General features: G+C 40.4%; 1 protein-coding gene across 1 annotated transcript in view; it reads right to left on the bottom strand.

Annotated features, from left to right (window-relative positions):
• Positions 1 to 20,302, bottom strand: part of GMDS (GDP-mannose 4,6-dehydratase) — a 407,246-nt gene that overhangs the window by 52,970 nt on the left and 333,974 nt on the right. The window lies entirely within an intron of this gene.

The raw sequence follows: 20,302 nt of genomic DNA, 5'->3' as shown, positions 1-20,302 counted from the left end.
CGATACAACCAAGTAACACTCTAACCTTTGTGCAACTGGGAGGAGGCATAAAGTGCTTAATGACAAGGTTCACAAAGCTTGCTCAGCCTGTGGATATTTTCCAGGAAAAGAAGCTCTGAATGGGCTGTGTCAACAAAACTATCCCAAATCCCTATGCTTGCCTTTAAAACTGCACTGAAAAATAAGTCAAAGAAGGTACAGAGATTAATACTAGCTAAAGATCCTCAGATCTCTTCAAACCTTGATTGTACCTTGCCTATGTATGTTTAAGGTGATAGTTAGAGGTTGATTTCCATATAATATTGAGAATTGATACAGACTGGTAGCCAGGCTGACTTTTGAGTGAAATATGCCCATCTGAATATAATACAAAAAACTAGCTAAAGGTTAATACTGATAAGAACATTTTGCCTCAAGGCAGACATGATGTTATAAATGTAAAATTTCCAAGTTTTGTGGGGCGTGGGGGATTCCTTAAAACTGACACATCCCTTCCCTTGGGCATTGTCAAATCTCAAACTAAACGGGGAAGCCAGCACTACTCTTCCTACACTAGACAGACTCAAAGGAGAGAAGATTCTGCTGGAAACATCTATGCTAAGCTCTGCCAAGAAAGTGTGTTTTCTCATCAAGAAATGATATTCTATTTGCTTTGTCTCAGACATGTAAACAAATTATTAACTCGACTTTTTCACATTTTGGACATGGCACCAATCACAGCTTTGATAATGAAACTCCTTCCCACATGGAGCTTGAGAAGCCCCATGAAATGCATAATAAAATACTTGAGAGCCCACAGAGGGAATTCAGCACAACAAATACCTGGAGGAAAGATTATAATCTATTTCCTTTCCACAGAGTCAACAAGACTAAAGACTGCCCACTTGATTGTGTTTCTTTCCTCAGATGCAAGTCAAAGTTACTTGCTTGACAGAGAACACAGGAAGAAAGAAAAAACAAAAAAGCCTGAATTTGCAGTCTGGATGGGTCACGCCTGGGGGCAGATGTGGTGGGTTGATGGTACATGGTGTTTTTTGCTGTCTGGCTTTGCATGTGTTGAGCCTAAGTGCCCAGAGTGGACCTTTTTCTGAGCAAGCCAAATTACCCTTAACCACGTAGCCACACCGCCCGATCTGTGACCTCTTCTCCCAGATCTGGAAGGACGCACCCTCTCTGTGAAAGACAGTTAATTTCATCTCCATGATAATTTAGCCAGAAGACTGCTAGTAAGTAGAGGCTATCAATTGTGTTGAAGTATGACTGCTGTTTTTTGTGTTCCAGATTACTATCCACCAAGGATTTCCTAATGCTGTTGGACTCTAGCCCACATATGCAAAGACAATCTGAAGTGTTAAATGAGATGCTGAATTGTAGGTCTTTCTATGGCCAATGCAGATTATTTTCACTGAGGAAACCACCTCCTTTCTTAATTGCAGGGAGGTGTTTTACTTGCTCATTTTACGGCCAATGTTTGCATTGCACACGGAGATAGCTGTGAATTCTTAAGTGTAAAGTGAGAATAAAAAAGTTTCCAAGGTTGCAAAGCACAGTGTAACTTGTCAAAAACTTGTTTAGGAAGCCAAGTAAAATGTATGTTATATTAACTAATCCTAGATCATGAGCTTAGGACTGAAAACACAGGGAGAACTTTAAAGTCACAAAAAGCTAAAACTGAAAATCTTGCTGAAGCAACAATTATTGTTTCGCTTTTCCAAAGAACACTTTTATTTTGGAGAAATATTATCCCTTTCACCTCAAAATGCAAATAACCTGGACACTAGAAAACTTCAGTTTAAGTCTGAAAGTGTACAACAGCTCTTCTGCTTGTCTGCACAGATGTCACATTTCTCCAGCCCAAGGTTAGAACTGTCACTAAATACATGCAAAATTTTGTACTTGTTCTGTTTTACGTTGCCTAAGTATTCTCAGCTCATAGCACCCCCAAATAAAACACCAGCATTTTACCTGAAGAAAATTGGAATAAGGAAATCAACAGAAAACACCACTTAGTGGCCACCTCAGCCATTCTTGAAGACAATCATGCTTTGGCAAGGTTACTTCCAGTAAATATACTGCCTTCCTTTGTCATGTCAACCATGCCTGTCAGTCAGTGTTAGCTGATTTAGAAAACCAAGGTCACTTCTGGGACGTTGATATTACAAACCTTTGAATTGGGTTTGACTGGTGAAATAAAACACTTATTTTCCAAAGGATGAGCATGTACAGCTAAAGTAAGCCTTCCCTCAGTGTCTCTGTCTGTCCACTGATCCTGGCTGTGGGGGAGTATTTATACCACAATCCTGCTGAACTGCAGACCTTTTCAGTGCTCCAGCTTTGCTGGCAAGCATTTCAACCCTAAGGCCAAGACACCGGCCATCCCTTCCTTCCTCTGTGAGTAACCCTGGAGGGGATGCCTTGCTCACAAATTCCACCCTGAAGCAGGATGCAAAATCCTAGGGAACTGTTTGCAGCTCTGAGGTCCAATGTCTCTCCAAGCCTCTACTCTACTATTAGTATGATTACTGTCAGTTGTTAATGTGCGACTGAGTTTGGGAGTGAAATAAGCATGGTATCACTGGCTTTTTTTGCTTCAAATCTGACTTGCAATTGGTCACAGTCAGTAAGTATGTGAGTGGCAGTGGAGCTACATCACTCTTGCCATCACACAGAAGGGGAGAGCTTTATAAACTCTTTCTTTAAACCAAAACTTTGGAGCATCTGTACAGCAATACTCACAGGTCTTCTAATTGCAGTATTTTGTCAGAAAAAAAGCACAGGGGAAGAAGCAAACGTTTCCAAATTGACAGGACAGGACAAGACAGAGTGTTTGTGTGCATATCTGTGTGTGTGTGTTTCTGTAAATTACCAAAACAAAAGAAAATCATTGTCACTGCAATTCCAATTCTTACCTTGGGTGAAATTGCTGGGATTACCATTCCTTCTCTCTGCAGTTATCCCACCAAAAATCATCTCTAAGAAGCATAAAGCATTTTATTGAAAGCATCCAGTCTCCAGGCAGTAGGATCTGTTTTGTGAAAACACACCGTGCAAATGAGACCTGGGCTCCATTGAAGTCTGTGGTCAGGATTTCAGCTGTACCTGACCGATCATTTTCATACTTTACCTCTTTGGCCCCCGTATTCTGCAAGATGGTCTAACACAGGTACCAACACCATAGCACTTAAAGATCAGTTTCAACTGAAGAATGAATGGCTCCATTTGTAGTGAATGTCAAGTGTTGAGAGGTCTGTTTCACAGCACACAGTTTTAAAACCACTTCAATTCAGTATATTTTCCTAAGAGGACGTACACCATTTGTAAGTCTACCTTCTCATTCTCCACTAACAATAGTTCCCAAGTTTCTCATTTCAGTAACCTTTTAGTGTGCTGCCTTGGCAGAAGATTGCAAGCAGGAAGGGTGGGATGTACTTAATTTGAAGATGCAAATATCCAAATATCCTTGTAGCCAGGATGTTTGTTATAACTCATAGCATCATCAAACATGGCCAAGATCTGCTTTACTACAACACAGGTACCAATTACTTTGTTATTTTTGAGCATAACACCAAGGAAACCAGGCAGAAAACTCAGTAATAGCAACTATGATATATTCACCACTCACAAATACTTGTTGTTTATAATTTCTATTGCTGAACCTGCCCCTACTTAGCATCTTTTTTAGCATACCACTCATTAGCCAATACCCATAAATAGAGGTATTTATTTTTACTAGTGCTCTCTGTTAAAATTCCCTTATAAAATTCTACAGTTTTCTACACTAACAGTCCCTAGTGTTTTGCTTTACAGAAGTGTTAGGATAGTGTTCTGGGCAATTACTCAATAGTATTGGAGTACAGGAGTTGTAAACCTATGGCTCTGAATCAGCAAAGCTATAAATATATCCTAGCAAGTTATTTAATTAAAAGAATGGTAAACTTCCAAACATCTGTGTTTCTTCAGATAACCTTCTACAAATACACCCAAACACGGATATTAGAGATGGGTAATGAAAACATGCATCAGGAATAGAGAATCAAACAGAAATATTCACGCTGTTCATGATTCTGTCAGTGGGAAAAATTTCCTTTAGTAAAAGGTAAAATATTTTTGTTTTCTTTCTGTGTAGTAAACAGTAGACTTTTAAAGGTGCTTTCAGTCTACTCTGAAGCTGTGTGAAATACCTTGTCCAACAAATTTGAGAAAGTACCAGTTTGCTGTGAGGTTCTGTCATTTTCTGTTTTGTAATCTTGTCCCTGGCTAAGCACAAGAAACTGTACAAGATACAGACTTTGCATCTCTTAAGAGAGTGCAAGAAACATTTTCCAAAAGGCACTGGTTTTGTTCTCATGAACCCCTTTTCCCCTCTTTTATGACTCCTCAGCAACTCAACTGGTTTCAGACTGTTCTGTAGAGCCGCCCTTACAGCTGGTGTTTGCCTCATGACAGAGTTGCACAGGGATTACAACTCCCAGCAGTCACCAAGCACTGTTTAAATGGGATTTAAACAGAGAAGAAAGAGAGAGAAAGCACATGTATGTGCATGACACATGCATCTCATCAAGAATGAACACCAAATCAAGTTCTGTTTCACTTTCTTACCAATATCTGGGGAAAAAAAAAGCCACAAAGAAATTGGACTCTTTCCCCATTTTTTGCCTGTAGAGTATTTCCAGGCATGTGCTTTTTTTGTTTTTGTTCTGTGTAAGCACAACGTGGGATTCTTGGAAATCTTTTTAAAAGGCATCTCCTAGAATAAAACCTGAAGTTCTGTTTCTGCAACAAGATAGAGAAGATGCTTGCGTGTTCAGCTAGCTGGGCAGCAAAAGTAGAGAGCACTAGTAGGTGCTGGGGAGTAATGGAAGTGGGAAATTGTTGTTCTGGGAAAAGAGTCTCATAATTCTTTTGTGGAAAAAAAAGCATTAAGTAAAACAGAAGTATTTTGTTCTGAAGAGATGCAACAGTAAAATGCAATGTCTACATACTTTTGAGAAGGAGAGGTAAGAGATGAGTGGGGGCAAGAGGAAGGAAAATATTGGAATGACTAATGATGGTATAGGAAGATGTGTGATTAGATGATCAGAATGCAGAGAATTGAGTGTAAGGCTAGGGAGAATAATACAATAAGAAGACAATGTATCTCAATAGAGAGGTATAAGTCACACTGTGCACAAGCACATGGTGAAAAGAAATAGGACAGGAGAAGAGCCTCAGCCCTGCAAAAATACTGTACAGTCTGCACATGACATGTGCCACGAGCAGAATGAAGCTGATACTTGAGCCTTCACTCGAGTAGTTAATAAACTTCCCTTGTAAAGCCCATTTTCATGTAAAAGTAGTGTAGGAAGGTCACACTGTAAATGAAAATGAGTTCCCAAACTCTCTAGACAAAACTTTCTGAGTCTTCAGCATCAGAAATTGTGCATAACTCACCCAAGGGTCACAGCAAATCAATGACAATATGATCCTTAACCCTGAATTTTCAATTTTTAGTAGAAAAACTACAGGATAAGTCTACTTGGATCTATTTGGTAGTTTTTACTTCCTCATGAGTGGAAGCAGAGAGACAGGCACTGATCTATTCTCTCTGGTGACCAATGACAGGACTTGAGGGAATGGCATGAGTCAGGGAAAGTTTAGGCCAGATATCAGGAAACGTTTCTTCACCCAGAACACAACTGGGCACTGTGACAGGGTGCCCAGGGAAAAGTGGTCACAGCACCAAGCCTTCCAGAGATCAAGGAGCATTTGGACCACACTCTCAGGCACATGGTGTGACTCTTGGGGTGTCCTGTGCGGGGCCACGAGTTGGACTTTGATGATCCTTATGGGTCCCTTCCAACTCAGGATATTCTATGATTCTATTCTAAAATTCTAACTGGATCTTTCTGATAGAAGAAAAATCCAGGTGCTATACAATCCATATAAAGGCTAGATAAAACCACGTTTACTGCTTACAATGTTTCCATAATTTTGAATATAAAATACATCTTATAAAAGTATGTGGAAAATAAAAAGGAAAAAAAGGTTTGAAATTTATAGTAACGCAGTTACCAGTATAGCACTTGTATGATACAGCCAACAAGCCACTACGTCACAACATTTTTTCCGCATGAAGAATAAATTTGTAAAATTGGCTAATGAGCTGATAGTGGAGACTGGAGTGCCAGATATTCTCATTTTCTTTGGATCTTCCTTTAACTGCAGGAACATGAGAGCTTTATATTTAAAAAACGTGTCAGTACAAATATGTGGGTTTACAGTTGCAGACCATTAATTTGAAACACTAATGCAAAGAAAGAAGTGCCTAGAATTTCAGAACAGGCTTCCATTGATCCACTGAAGAGTGGAAAGTACTAATAAAAATACTGTAGAACATTTAAAGATGGTATCCAAAGAATTTCCAGTAAGAGGATGAGCTCCTTGGGTCTCAGGGCACTGAAAAGCTGTCTTGTTACTCAGCCAGTGAACTGGGTTTGGTATGCTTCTTTCAGCTTTTGCATGCAGGTGGAAGTCTGCGTTTATGGGTCAGAATCTTAACAGATGTAATAAATAGGTTCTCTAAAATCTTTGCAAAGGTGTAATGGTGATTATTACATTCTGTGTCTAAAAACCTCTGCCATCACCAAGGATCTTCCTGCTCTAGCTGTGCTGCAAATCGGGGCCAGAAGAAATTTTCTTATGCAAAATGTTCATAATCCAAGGCCATGGAGCGCATTACTGAACTAGCTAATAACATGAAGCTATACTGCTACTGTGACAAACAGGCTTTTAAATGAGCTAATTTACCTTGTTTCTGCTGCACTGAAGCACTTCATACTGTTGTGACTAGATTTTTCTCAGGTTAAATCATTGTCAAGTTGCATGTACATGCCCACAGTACGTGAAATGGAGCACAAATGAGTAGAGATAAAGGGCTGTGCAAGACGACAGCACCAAACAGCAGTGATCATCAAGATGCACAAGAAGTCATAGCACATCACTAGTACAGTGATTTCTGAGGGCAACAAGAGAGTTTTCAGGAGAGATCTGAGGGTACAGAAAGAGGAATCTGCTTCCTTTGCAGCAGAAATCAATAGGATGTTTTGCAGAGGAGGGCAAATGAGAAGCACCAAAACAGAATGCTTGTAAGCTTCCTCTCCCCAAAGCATCACCTTATTAAGCAAAATAAAAATTAACTTGGGGAATGAGAACAAACCAAAGCAAAACATTATATGGGACATGAGGAAACGATTTTGTAAGCATGCCTGGAACTTGATCTTAGAGTGAGCCATCTTTATATCTATGCCTAAGGCCATGAAAATATGCAACGCCACTTCATATTAAACAACATGATATTCAATATGATCATTTTGGTTCAGGTCCACATGAAGTCTATCAGGCTCAAGATGCTACATATTTTATTCTTTTGAAGAAGACAACTTGCAGCTGAAATGTACTTGATTTGACACAAAAGCAACACAGGAAGAGTTTATCAACAAAGGATATTAGTCCTTTTCACAGGGCTAGGCTTAACTGTACAGTGTTTCTGGAAATGTTCAATAGAACAAAAGTATGTGAAAAAAAGGAAAAAAAACCTGCAGGCACAGCTGATGTAAATGTTTGAGTTGGTTTGTGGGGTTTTGTTTGGTTTTTTTTTTTTTAATAATAATTTTTATATTGCCTAAATCTCTAAAGTCAGTCTGGACTCTGTCTGGAGGCTTCCCAAAAATCACTGCTTGTCAACACCCTCTCCACAGAAATGAACCTCTTTACCTCCATCAGTGCATTGTCAACTCATCTCTTCCCACTAGCATCACAGTTTAAATTAGTATCCTTACAGAAATGTCTAACCCTCCCTTTCCTTATTCAGAAATTACTCCAATATCTAAAGCCTATGTTAAAATAATTTACATCAACAGAATGCCTTTCTTCAAAGTGCATCTCTACAGAGATCCCTGTAATTAGTTAGATGGCATTTATTATGAGAAGGTCAAAATTTGAGAAGTTGATAGTAATGAATAAAGGGAAAATGCAAAAAATTCTAATTGGATACTGATTCACTTCTAATCCTGATCCAAAGTGAACATTTTCCTGTAGAGGAACTTGATGTAAAGTTCCTTATTCTGCCTCAACAATCCACTTTTGGAAGTGACACACAGGTGTGATACATCTACTGGAGCACGCCAATCTCCTAAACAGTCTTTGACAGGTTGCACAGGAACTCTGATGAAGCCTTCATATCACCCAGTGTTTGAAGGCATTCTTGATACACTATGTCTTGTGAAGTTTTGCTCTGCAAACAGTGTCTTACTGAGTTCTTGGCAGTTAAAAGAGACATTGGAAGACTTGAGGGACAACCCATCTTCTACAGGCTAGTAGTGGGTTTATGTGGCTAGGTTTTGGTAGCAGGGGGTTGGAGGGTGATAGTACAGGGATGGCTTCTCTAGAAGCTGCTGGAAGCTTCCCCTGTCTGGGGAAGGACAGGCTTCATGCCACTGGCCAAGGCCAGAGCCAATCAGGAGTAATGTAATGCCTCTGTGATAACATATTTATTTCTAACTGTTGCACAGTCAGAAATTCCATCCAGGGAAGAGCGGAGTGAGAACATGGGAACAACAGTGTAGACACCAAGGTCAGTGCAGAAGGAGGGGCAGAGGTTCTCCAGGTGCCAGAGCTGAGGCTCCTGCAGCCCGTGGTGCAGACCATGGTGGAGCAGCTGTGCCCCTGCAGCCCATGGGGGACCATCGGGGTGCAGAGGCCCACCTGCAGCCCATGGAGGAGCCCACGCTGGAGCAGGCAGAGGCATGAAGGAGGCTGTGACCCTGTGGGAAGCCCAAGATGGAGCAGGATCCTGCTCGGGACCTGCAGCCTGTGGAGTAAGGAGCCCACGCTGGAGCAGGTTTTTCCTGGGTAGGACTTGTGGCCCCTGTGGGGGACCCACACTGCTACAGCTCATTGTTGAAGGACTGCACCCCATGGAGGAGTGACCCACGGGACAGCAGTTTCATGAGCAACTGTTGCCTGTGGGAAGGACTCATGCCAGAGAGGTCCATTAAGGACTGTATCCCATGGGAGGGACCCAGAAACAACAACTGACCATAACCCCCATTCCTTGTCCCCCTTCACCTCTGGTGGGGAGGAGGGAGAAAATGGAAGGAAGGACGAGTGGTAGAGAAGGTGTTTTTGAGATTATTTTACTTCTCACTCTTTTACTCTGATCCTGTTAGTAATAAATTCAATTAATATCCCCACTTTGAGTCTGTTTTGCCCATGATGGTGATCAGTGGGTCATCTCTCCCAGCTCTTACCTGATCTCACAAATCCTTCACTGTTTTTTTTCTCTCCTCTGTTCAGTTGGGAAGTGAGAGGGAGGGGAGTGAGAGAGCGGCTGTAGCGAGTACCTGGTGTCCAGCCAGGGTCAGCCCACTGCAAGGCTTTCCAAAAAAAAAGGTAGTTGGCAACAAAGGAAAAGCTGGTATACAAACCAAATGGGCATTCACATCTCAAACATTTATCTCTTTCTGTCTCTAGCAGCCATTGGCATTCATTGGTGTTTCGAAAAAGTTATTGACTACATTCCTCTGACTACTGTGCATATCCCTTTAGCAGAGCCTTTCCTTTCACCACGCTAAATAGGACAATTCTTGGTAGTTCCAACCAAGAGAAACAGTGACTCCAACCACTTTGTCACATTTCTAAATGGTCCCCCCTAGCTCAAAGTCCTAGTAAGTCATAAGCTGTCTTTATGTCAATGTACTAAATGCCCTTTTGATGAACTCTGGTATTTAATGTTGATCCTCACAAAACCCACAGCAAGTACATAAACTGCCATGTACCTGGTACATAGGAAGAGCTTTCCCAGAAGTTTTCCACCCAGCAAGCATGGTCCTGACACCTGTTTCCTCTGAAAAGATAACACAGCTTAAGAAGTTGCTGGATGCAGATGTTTGCATCCAGGGTATTCTCAGTCATAGCAAGCTGTGCTATCAAAGATAATTGTCCAGGCATTACTCTGGAGTAGAAAATCCTTCCCAAAGCCATATTTAAGAACTTAATTAAGTCAATCATGTTTTTTTTTTGTTTTTTTTTTTTTTAATTCTAATTCCATCCAGCAGTTAAGCCAAAGTAGAACTAATTGTGGTCACTAATACTAGAAGGTAAAAATAAGAATACTTCTTGTGAGCTTTCCAGCACACAAACAGCCTGTCATCCATCACCAACGCCCTTTAGCTGTTCTTCAAGAGCTCATAAGTCTTCACTGCTGTCAGTCTCTACTGTGGTGAATAATGCACCTTTACATGTTTCTGTTTTTACTTCTGTGTCCACCTACCCCTTGCATTCATTATGCCACAGCTATTGAATTGTTATAGAGGTGAGTGGCTTACCTATAGGGCTAGTCACATTCTAATCATGACAACTTTTTGTTTACAGTTCCTGAGGTATCTTACTCTTGGGATTCACTTCATCAGTCAAGATTAACTTTGGTCTTTATATTAAGCCCAGAAGCTATCCAGAAGGCATCTAACAAATACGTAAAATACAGAGATAATACCAATAAGCACCTTGGGGAGGAGACAGGGAAAGAAAGGTCAGGAAAACCACCTAAATACTACTTTGGATACTCATCTGCAAGCCTTCTCAGCCAACTATGTACAGGATAAAAGACTGTGGTAATTTTATAGGATTAGCACTACAGAAGAATTGCTTTGAGTGAGGAGTGAATGTCACAACATGTGATCAGTGGTGACACTGCAGTACATGAAGAGGCCCCAGTAGGCTTTGTTTCATAGATATGAAAACAGTGCATGGAACAAACTTGGCCCTACCTGAGCTTTTCCTAAAACCTCATATTTCCTCTGTTTCCAGTTTCACCTTCACAACCCGCTTTTTAATCTCCACCAACAGATGGAAACAGAAACTTGGATCAAGAGGAAAATGCTGCCAAAGATTAGAGGTTTGGAAATTTACAACTCTTATCTAAGGAAAAACTACAGTGGAAGCCACTTGCTTTAGTCAGAAGCCTTTATTATTGTAAAGAAGCTTCAATATATGTTTTTGCTTTCAAAATGAGAAGGTGGAAGCATAATATTTTATGGGTCAAGCAGAATTAAAAATAAAAACAAAAGCAATTAATCTCCTAGTCACCCAATCTGGACATTTTTAAAGCTGAGGTCTGTAAAGCACTAACTTGGTAACAGATGCATTGAATAACAAACATGAACTTTTCTTGTCACAGATCACTGTAAAAAACAGGCAGGTGTCCTACTTTAAACCATATTTTTTGTTTTCATTACTGTTAATCCACTTTTCCCCTTTACAGTTATTCAGTACAAAGGATGACTGCAAAGTAGTATCAGTTCAGCAATTTGGAGGATGGAAAAAAAAGGAAGAGTACTTTCAAAAATTACAGAACAGAGTTCAAAAAGAAAATCTGTTTTAAAAACTCATTTCTGTTCAGCAGTCAAGTGGTCTGTTTTGAATTTCAATGCCTACCTGTAGCACTGAGATTTCTATGTCATTGCATACAGAAAAGCTGACAAGGAATGGTGCTGTCTTACTCTATTCCTAGCCACAACCTGGTAGATAAAGTCTGCAGTCACAAGGCAGCTGAGAGCTCTACCAAGACTATTAAAACATACTGGCAAAGCTGGAAGGAAGAAATTTAAATGAGGCCAGGTTAGAGGTTTCAAAGGGATGAGTGACTGATCCTCTTTCATGTTATGCCAGACAATGCTAATAGTTTAAACACTAGCTCTGTCAAGTAAGAAATATATGTATTATTGTCTGTGAATTATTAAAATTGACTTCACCTACTCACCTTTAGACTTTTCTGACTGAAAGGAAAAAAAAATCAAGGAAAAAAAAGTCTCACAAGGGAGGCATGCACTCTTAATCTATTACTAATGTCTTCTTGAATCCTGTTAATATTTTTCATATTGTCTGCTTTGGTGAGCTCAGAGACTATATGTGAGGAATGAGCAAAAATTCCAGCTGATCCTAGGCATAAAGCTCTTAATGTTTAAGTCTCTCTTGCCCTGCAGATAATTACTGTCTCCTCTTTCACCCATCCAGCTGGGACATCAGACAATTTGGGTAGCATCCAAGATGGGCATGAAGATCCATTTCCTGGTTCATGACAAGTACTGTAGATGTTTATGCCACAGAAATAATTTTTCTAGGGTTTTATTCAGCAACAAGCACCCGCACCACCACCTTTTAAAAGTTGTTTATATCTGCAAGGTTCAATTTCTCCTGCAATTCAACCATACAAACTCTCCTTGAACACATGGGAAGCATTAAGGATACCAAAAAATAATTAACAATGTAAAATTTTTTCGTAAGTTCTGATAAGGTCAGAATCATTGCTACAGGTTTTTAGTGCAATATATAGAAGAGACAAGAAGATCTAGAAGGTGGTCAAGCACTCCTCAACATTTTCATCATCATCACAGGGTAGCAATAATAACAAAGGTCCCACCTTTTCATGCCTCCATCACGAAATTGTTAATTTACAAATGATGACTCTAAAGATCAGGGAGCAGAAAAGTGAAGGTTGTTTTTTTTTTTAAGCAACCACTTACAAACCTCTACTTCCTTTCCACCATTTGCCCTTTTGAAAGAAATTGCAAATGGTGAAAGACAGAGATAAGAGTCTGAGTAAAATCTTCTTGTGGACTTTTTTGGGGAGACAGAAGACTTCTAGGATCAATTTATAAAACAGTCAGACCAAAAAGCACCTGCCCCCCAAATTAGGCTTGCCTTAGAAAGACTGAAGAGCCATTTTTTTTTCCTCTTCTTTTTTCCTACGAGCAGAATATTTTTTGACTTTTTTTTCATGTATGTGAAGTTAAAACATCCTACATTTTCTTGGGGAATAAACTTCAGATAACTAAAGAAAAAAAATAAATTGAAGGAAGTCTACTGTCATTTTTGGACTGTGAAACACCTGAAAAATCATGAAATGAAAGCTTTTGGAGAAAAATCCCCCAATCTTTATGCATTTCTCCTTACTTGGTCCATATAGCCCTTTCACACTGCCCTGGAGTGTCCCTCTGAGGGACAACTGTGCTCACTCTCATAACACCTTCACCAAAGTAACAATGATAAATATTTTGCAGAAGGTGCCATAGGATCTTGAGAATCAGTGGCTTGAAGTACCAGCTTTCAAACAGGAAAAATATTCGGTGCCATGGCATACCCAAGCTGGAGACAGCTGTTCCCCCAGCAAACCACTGACCAGAAGACTCCATGCTGAAAATGCCAATGTCAAGGCATCTGCTGACCTAAACCCAGCAGAAACTGCTTTTACCAACACTAAAATGATCTCCTGATAAACCAAGTGAACATTCTGGGGCTGTCATCTTCCTTCGTGTACCCACTCACCCATAAAATAAGATAGAGACAGCAAGCAAGCTCTGGCTAAGGCTGAAGAAATTAGACATGAGTCTAGCCCTTAATTCCAGATTTGCTGAAGGAAACCTCACCTCTCTCTCATATCCTCTGTATTCAAAAGCCATTTTTATTTTCATATAAATCATGCCATTTAGAGTTTTCTGCTGCCGTTCTAAAACCATTGCAAGGGTTGTGTTGGCACAACACACTCAAAATAAAAGGTTAAGAGGTGGAAAACACAGTCAAAATGAGAACAGTATTGTTAAGACATTGCTTGACTTTTAAAACCCTATTGTAAAATAAAATAAAATAAACAGCTCCTAAAAGGGAGACAGACCTTCAGACATGCTCCCACTTTTGAATGTGAACCAGCAATCAGGTGTGTAAGTGACCTCAACCACCACTGATGCCAAAGTCTTCAGAAAGCTCTGATGGGAACAGATTTGTGCTGAGCCATTCTGCCACTCTAACTGGGCACTCCAAAATGTGGTCTGAATGACAGTTTGGCTCTTTTGAATGTCTCAACTCATGTAGGAAATGGGGAATAGTCTGTAGGTGGCGGAGACTGCTGGCAAGAGGGAACACTTAGCAGTTGTGACAAATGTGTCTTTGGTGCTGCCTAAGCCCAGACTTCTGCTGTGGCTTTTGCCTTCTCCAGGCTCTCTCCCACCCCCAAGACTTCTCTTCAGAGGCTTTGCATTTCCCACCACATCTGCTGGGGTGTTTGTATGGCACAGGCATGGGACAGGCATAGGACAGGCAGTGATAAGAGAACAAGGGATGGCCCAGATGAGGGTAAGGCAACAGAGAGAGATAACAAGGGGGAGGAGGAGGCCAAATGGCAGGCCAAGGGAAGGGGGAGGCAAGGGGATAGGAGGTGAGATAAAGAGAGACTTTCTGTGCATGAATAAACATAAATAAGTGAAGAGGTGGCAGTAAGACCCCCCACTGCCAGGAAGGCAGAGAGGAATTATGGGCAGGAAACTTTACTGCAGGAGCAGTTGATTAAAACTACAAACTGCATGAACTTGATCTAGTTCCTTCTTGCCTGCAAAGCTACCCTAAGAGAACTTGGCTAAAGAAATTCTCTTGAGTTATTTCAGCATCTCTGCTCCTGAACACTGTGCTCACGTACAATGGGCCAGGCAAACAAGAATAATGAGCTGGCACCTCCTGAGTTCCCACACTGTTCAGGCTGGCCGTCTCAGTTCCCATCACAGATATATTGCTTTGCCTCATATTAAGATGCAACAATGGACACAAGCACACTCTTAGCTACTAGTATGGAAACTGTCCCTATTAACTATTCATGCCCTTGAAGTGAAGCACTTGCTTGGATGCGGTGCTGAATCAGGCAGTTTCTAATTAAGGAGGTAAACAGCCTTCTGTCCTCATTCATCTCTCCCTCAGCCTTAATCCTCCAGTCACCTAAGTTTAATTTAAAAGTCTGTTTTCAGGAATTGAGCCTGGATCTGTCACATCTAAGATTGCCACTAATTGCCATGTGTCAACAGCCTTCAGAAAAAGTGAGCAACGAATCAAAGCCACCAACCCTTCTGCCTGGATGACAGCTTTATCTTTACACAGCTTTTCAATGGGGTTGCAATCTCTATACCCACCCAGACTGGAAAATTGCATTGCCCAAAGTTAGTCAGAGATTTCTTCAACTAGTCTGAACATCTCCAAAGAAAAACTACTCGTCTTGTAAATGAACATATGGTGCAACGCCCAAGGTGCAAAAGCACTCCAACTTAGACCCCAGGAGGTAAGGACACCCTCTTCCTCTGGCTAGTCTTGTCAGATGGTTGTGGCATTTGAGGATCGGAAAGCAGACTCAGAGAGACAGGCTGATATTCTCAAGAAGATCAGTGAAGATGTGAAGGTCACAGATGACACATGGCTGGTTTCAAAACCTCAGGAATGACAGCAGAGAAAGAGGTGGTGAAGGAAGAAGGGGAACAGAGCCAACTGTAGAAGTTGCCAGAGAAATGTTTTGTTGGAGGCACAGCAGAGGAGGAACAGGATGACGCAAAGAGAAGCAACAAGTAAAGCACAGCATATGAGCAGTGGTGTCCAGAGGGATTCCTTTACTGGATGTGGCAGTCTAATATTGATGTAATGAGCTAGCTATGAAGCAAAAAGGCAGAAGTGTGTGTGGGAGGGCTGGAGGGGCACATATCTACTCCCTCAAGAAAGAAGGTAAACTAGGGCTCCTGCTAAGAGTCTGTTAAGAGGATTAAACAAGACAGTGAGCAAGACTGGACATGAGCCTGTTGAAGCTTCTCCAGTTTGGTGACATATTGAAAGGAAAACATCATAGAAATAATGGTCTTCCTATCTTCTAAGGAAGAACTAAGATTAACAAAATCAGGGTGAGGTTAACTAGAAAGCTATCTGTGAAGGGATGGTTGCATCCACTAGGAATGGCAACAGAACACAATGCCATCAGGCTCTCCCCCTAACTTTGCTGCCACTCTATGATATCACTCAAGCTGTGTACTCTGTCTGCTCTGCTCATACATGTTTCAGAAGCAGAAACACAGTGATGCTATTTTTTCAAAAACCTTTTTCACGTGCTTGTTGAGAAACATTTAAAATATGTTAGGTGCCACTTAGATGCTATACAGAGACAAATTACTACTAATCATTATTTTACTTGGCTGAATTTGATATGTACATTTTAAAAGATACCTCTGAAATGCCTGATATCTAAGGCCTTCACTAAACCAGCTAAGCAACCAAACAAAATCTACTGCAGGTTTTATTAGCAGGAGGGACAAATAAAAGGAAGAGGATGGCAAAGCAATGCAGAGATAATGTTGAGTTTGAAATAAGGAACAATATAAACATTTTGACTGACACAGCAGCAGAGTCACCTTGGAGGAGAACTAAGGACAAGAGAGGCAATACTTTTCAGAAGGTGACATATATTTTCAGAATAAGCAGGAAAAAAAAAGATAAGAGAATACTCTCAATATTATGACAACTCACAACTTCTTTACCTGGCTGCTAATGAGGAAAATAGACAGGAAAATCAACTGAAGATTATTCTTCCTTGAATGCTCCCATTTCATTTTCATGAGTATTAGTTCAGGCTACATATTGACATTGATGAGCAAAAAAGGTCCTTGAGGAAGGGAAGCATGTGTTTCCTCATGCAGATATCTGAACAGTTTACAGTTACAGGCAGCTCTGAACTTAAGAGTAGGAAATGAAGCTTGTATGAAAACTGAAGTGGAAGTGTGGGGCATTTAGGGGTTTGTGATCATGGTTTCACTAGATTCTAAATGTTCTTTAGGGCAGGAACACTTAGAGGAGTTCAAAAATGTTTTTGACTGTAAAAAAGCTGACTTTGGGTGAATGTGATATGCCCCAAGGAATTCTTTACTGGAATCCTATGAAACATGGGAAACACAGAGCTGAATTTTTAAAAAAACATCTGAAGAGACTGAAATTTAAAGCCATCCCGCTTAATTCCAAAGAAGCAAAAGGGTAACTGAGGCCAAACACAGTTAAGCAAAGATGCAAAGTTTAGTAAAAGCAACACTACAGAAAACTTGAGAAATCACATATATATATATGATTATATATATAAATATATATGTATCTATATTTAATTTATATCAGTGCTATAAAGAACTGGGAGAAAAATGTTTAATTGTTTAAGGTGTATAACAAAAGGAAGAAGTTAGCAAGTTAGCGTGGCCTTTTTTCTTTGAAGAAGAGTAATAAGAGACCAGATGACTATTTAAATATTAGCATCACATTGTGACAGAGTTTCCAGGGCTTGCTTAAAGGAAGGAAATTTGCATTGATGATGCATGTGCATCCTCGGAGTTACAGCCATGCCAGCCTACAACAAATGTGATGCACAGATACAACCTGCAGTTCCTACACTAGGCAATCTGTAGGAAAACAGCAGATGCAGGTGGGAGGAAAGGGGAAGAATTCCCTGTAACATATGTAGAGCATTAGATTCAGAGAAAAGACAACATTTACATATGGTTGAAAGGTTTCTTTTCTTTTCCCATTCAAAAAAGTAACACAAACTCCTAACTGAGAGATATATACATCTAAGTTCTGTGATGACAGGACAGACCAGCGAGACCTGGAGCTAATCTTCATTGTTGCAGAAAAGGGAAATGAAATGAAGCAAGCTTCTGTAGAACTGTTAGCTTAATATCTGCCATGCAAAAATAATAGAAGCACTTCTACTCACGCAGCTTATTCGGCAAAATTTAATTAGAAGCAATTGTGCAATTCTTTGAGGGAATTTATGCATACAAATTAATAGTAATTGTCCTGCTGAGAGATAAGAAAATTAAAGACAGACCATAATTCTGTAAAAATTACCCAACTTTAGGGGTTGAGAGACCTGATGACTATGGTATTGTGTGCTGCAGGGATGATTGTTTTCAACTCACTGAGGCAGTCATTGAATTTCAGTTTTAATTTTTAAAATAAATTTAAAATTAATGTTAGTATTTTTTATAAATATCAGATTATTTAAATCCAAGTATAGATTAAATTGTTTGCCTACGATATGAATATTCTGACTGTAACATAAGTAGAAAAGACTAGTGAGATAATTTTTGAAGTACCTACATTTCACAGGTAAATAAATGCTAGTAGGAACTGATCTTTACACGACTAGGGCAGAAAATGAGTGTAAGGTATGACTTCACTAGCCATGTGCTTAAAAAGCCTGCAAAATGCATGAAAGCATCTTTCATAGTGTAGTATAAAGTTCAGTATAAAAGCAAAATTGTCATGAAGCTCCTGTGAAAACTGTTGATTTTAAGAAAGGCAAAAGTAACAATTTTTCTCCAATCCTTACTGCAGGTTAGTCTCCAAAAACAATTTAAAAAGGGTCAGAAAAGATACTGATAGGAAGTCGATACAAGCCGACAGAAACGATACTGATAGGTTTGTAGTTGCCAAGACACAAGGAAGGAAGGAGAGAGACAGGCACTGGAAGCATTAGCAGGAACAATTCCCAAGGCCAGTAAATATCAAGGGGCCCCAAAGCAGTCAAAAGCAGAGTGAAGAGATTTAGAGCCAAGGCATTCAAAGGGTCTACTTAGTTTGACCAGAAGACAGTCTCACATTTCAAGGTTTCTTCTTCAGTACAGCTAAGCTTTTCAATGGGAGGCCTTGACCCCAAGGATCACTAACTGAAGAAAACAAATGTGTTTTCAAATGAATGTATTGGCACTGTCAGAACTGACTGTACACAAGATTAAATTATGTTTATTTTCACTTTCCAGAATACCATGTTAAATTTTAGAGAGACAGACAGACAGAAATGTTTCCAAGTTAAGACATGAGAATCTGAGCATCAGATTTTCTGCGTCTGCTGGGATTTAACAGCAGAATTCCTGTTAACTGATCTAAGCCTCCTTCCAAAATGTCAACCTGAGGCTTTCTTGCCTTCAGCAGTATTGGTATTGGTGGCAGCAGGGGACACGGGTTGTCAGTCTGTTTTAGTAATTTTGTTGCTTTTCCTTGCTTTCTTGCAATGGATTGGATTTTGGTCTTATATTTTGAATTGCACAGATGTGACTCCCTGCATGAAACAAACAGCAGTTTCCCTGCCTTTGACAAATAAAATCAGAATTTTAAAAAAAGAAAGTGATTCTGGGTATCCATCCTGAGATGTTCTATAAAGGAAACTGATTGCAGGAAAATGATGCCACATCTATTCATACAGGAGTTTGCTCACAGTTCATCTGTTCCTTAAGACAAAGGTACTTACGCACTATTGCAGAATGGACAAATGTATAGTGATTTGAATTTAAAATCCAGAAACTGTGTTCCCAAAAGCAGACCAATAAGGACAGAGAAGAAGGAGACCATGGGCACCACTCTTTCAGCAGAAAGTGTCTGAGCACGTGAATGAGGTGGAACTACAGCCTACAGTGATGGCTCCCAAACAGCTACATACTAACTGTGAATTTTGAGGAGCGAATATGTACTTGTTAGTAAGAGGTATGACAAAGCAGGAAAGTGGGTTTCACAAAGCAGAGACTTGTTGGGTCAAGTGTCCTTTTCCTGTTTGGCAAGTCCTTTTGTCTCTGTCCTCCTTATCATCCTGACACCTTACCACAGCACAGAATGACCGACAGCTCTTAATGACTTCCTAGCATTTGATTGCAATACACAGGTCCAGTCCTTTCTAACATAACATGAAAGTCTCTGTTCTCCTCTGAATTTCAATTTTAGAACCCATGTCCACTTCCCCACATGCAGCTCCCCACATCCACCCTGCAACACAAAGGTGCTCTTGTCACCCCTTGCTTGAATCAGACAGCTCTTCATCGACTGACAGCTGGTGCTGTGTCAGCAGCCAGTGGGGCTGGTATGACTCCCCCAGGGAAAGGAGAATATCCTCTTCTGGGTACACCTACTACTACATTGTACAATCGGGGCTATTGTGCCCTGTGTCCAGAAACCAGGCTTTGTCCTATACTATCTCCACACATTGCCATCATCCTGGAGACCTGGAAATACTGTTTTTTCTCTCTCCTAGAATGCTCATTAGGTGATGGGAGCATAGTCATTAGTGACTTGGTCCTGCTGGCAGCATGTGTTGGTTTAGTATCCCTGGTAGACTTCACTGGCGCATTCTTGGGATGTGTTCTGCAAACAAGCATTTACTGAGTGGGATCCTGCAAAGCACCCAAGGAAACAAAGCACACATGCACTTCTAAAACGGGAATTTTGCAGTACCCATAGATACAAAGATCTGAGCTGGTCAGGGGATAGTCACTGGATAAAGTTGAAACACTGTCATGAAACACAGAAGGAGGTACTTTATAATCAAACTCATCAGTGCCCACCTTTCCTGCTTTCCGCTCTCATAGCTGGAGAAGAGGTGACCATATTTCCATTCACAACCAGAAGGAACAACAAGCTTTGTTTTGTTTCCCAT

This window comes from Myiozetetes cayanensis, unplaced genomic scaffold (genome assembly GCF_022539395.1).
Source record: "Myiozetetes cayanensis isolate MyiCay16 unplaced genomic scaffold, myiCay2020 scf1, whole genome shotgun sequence".
Taxonomy (NCBI): domain Eukaryota; kingdom Metazoa; phylum Chordata; class Aves; order Passeriformes; family Tyrannidae; genus Myiozetetes; species Myiozetetes cayanensis.
Note: the sequence above shows the minus strand (reverse complement) of the source record. Positions and strands in the feature narration are given on the sequence as shown.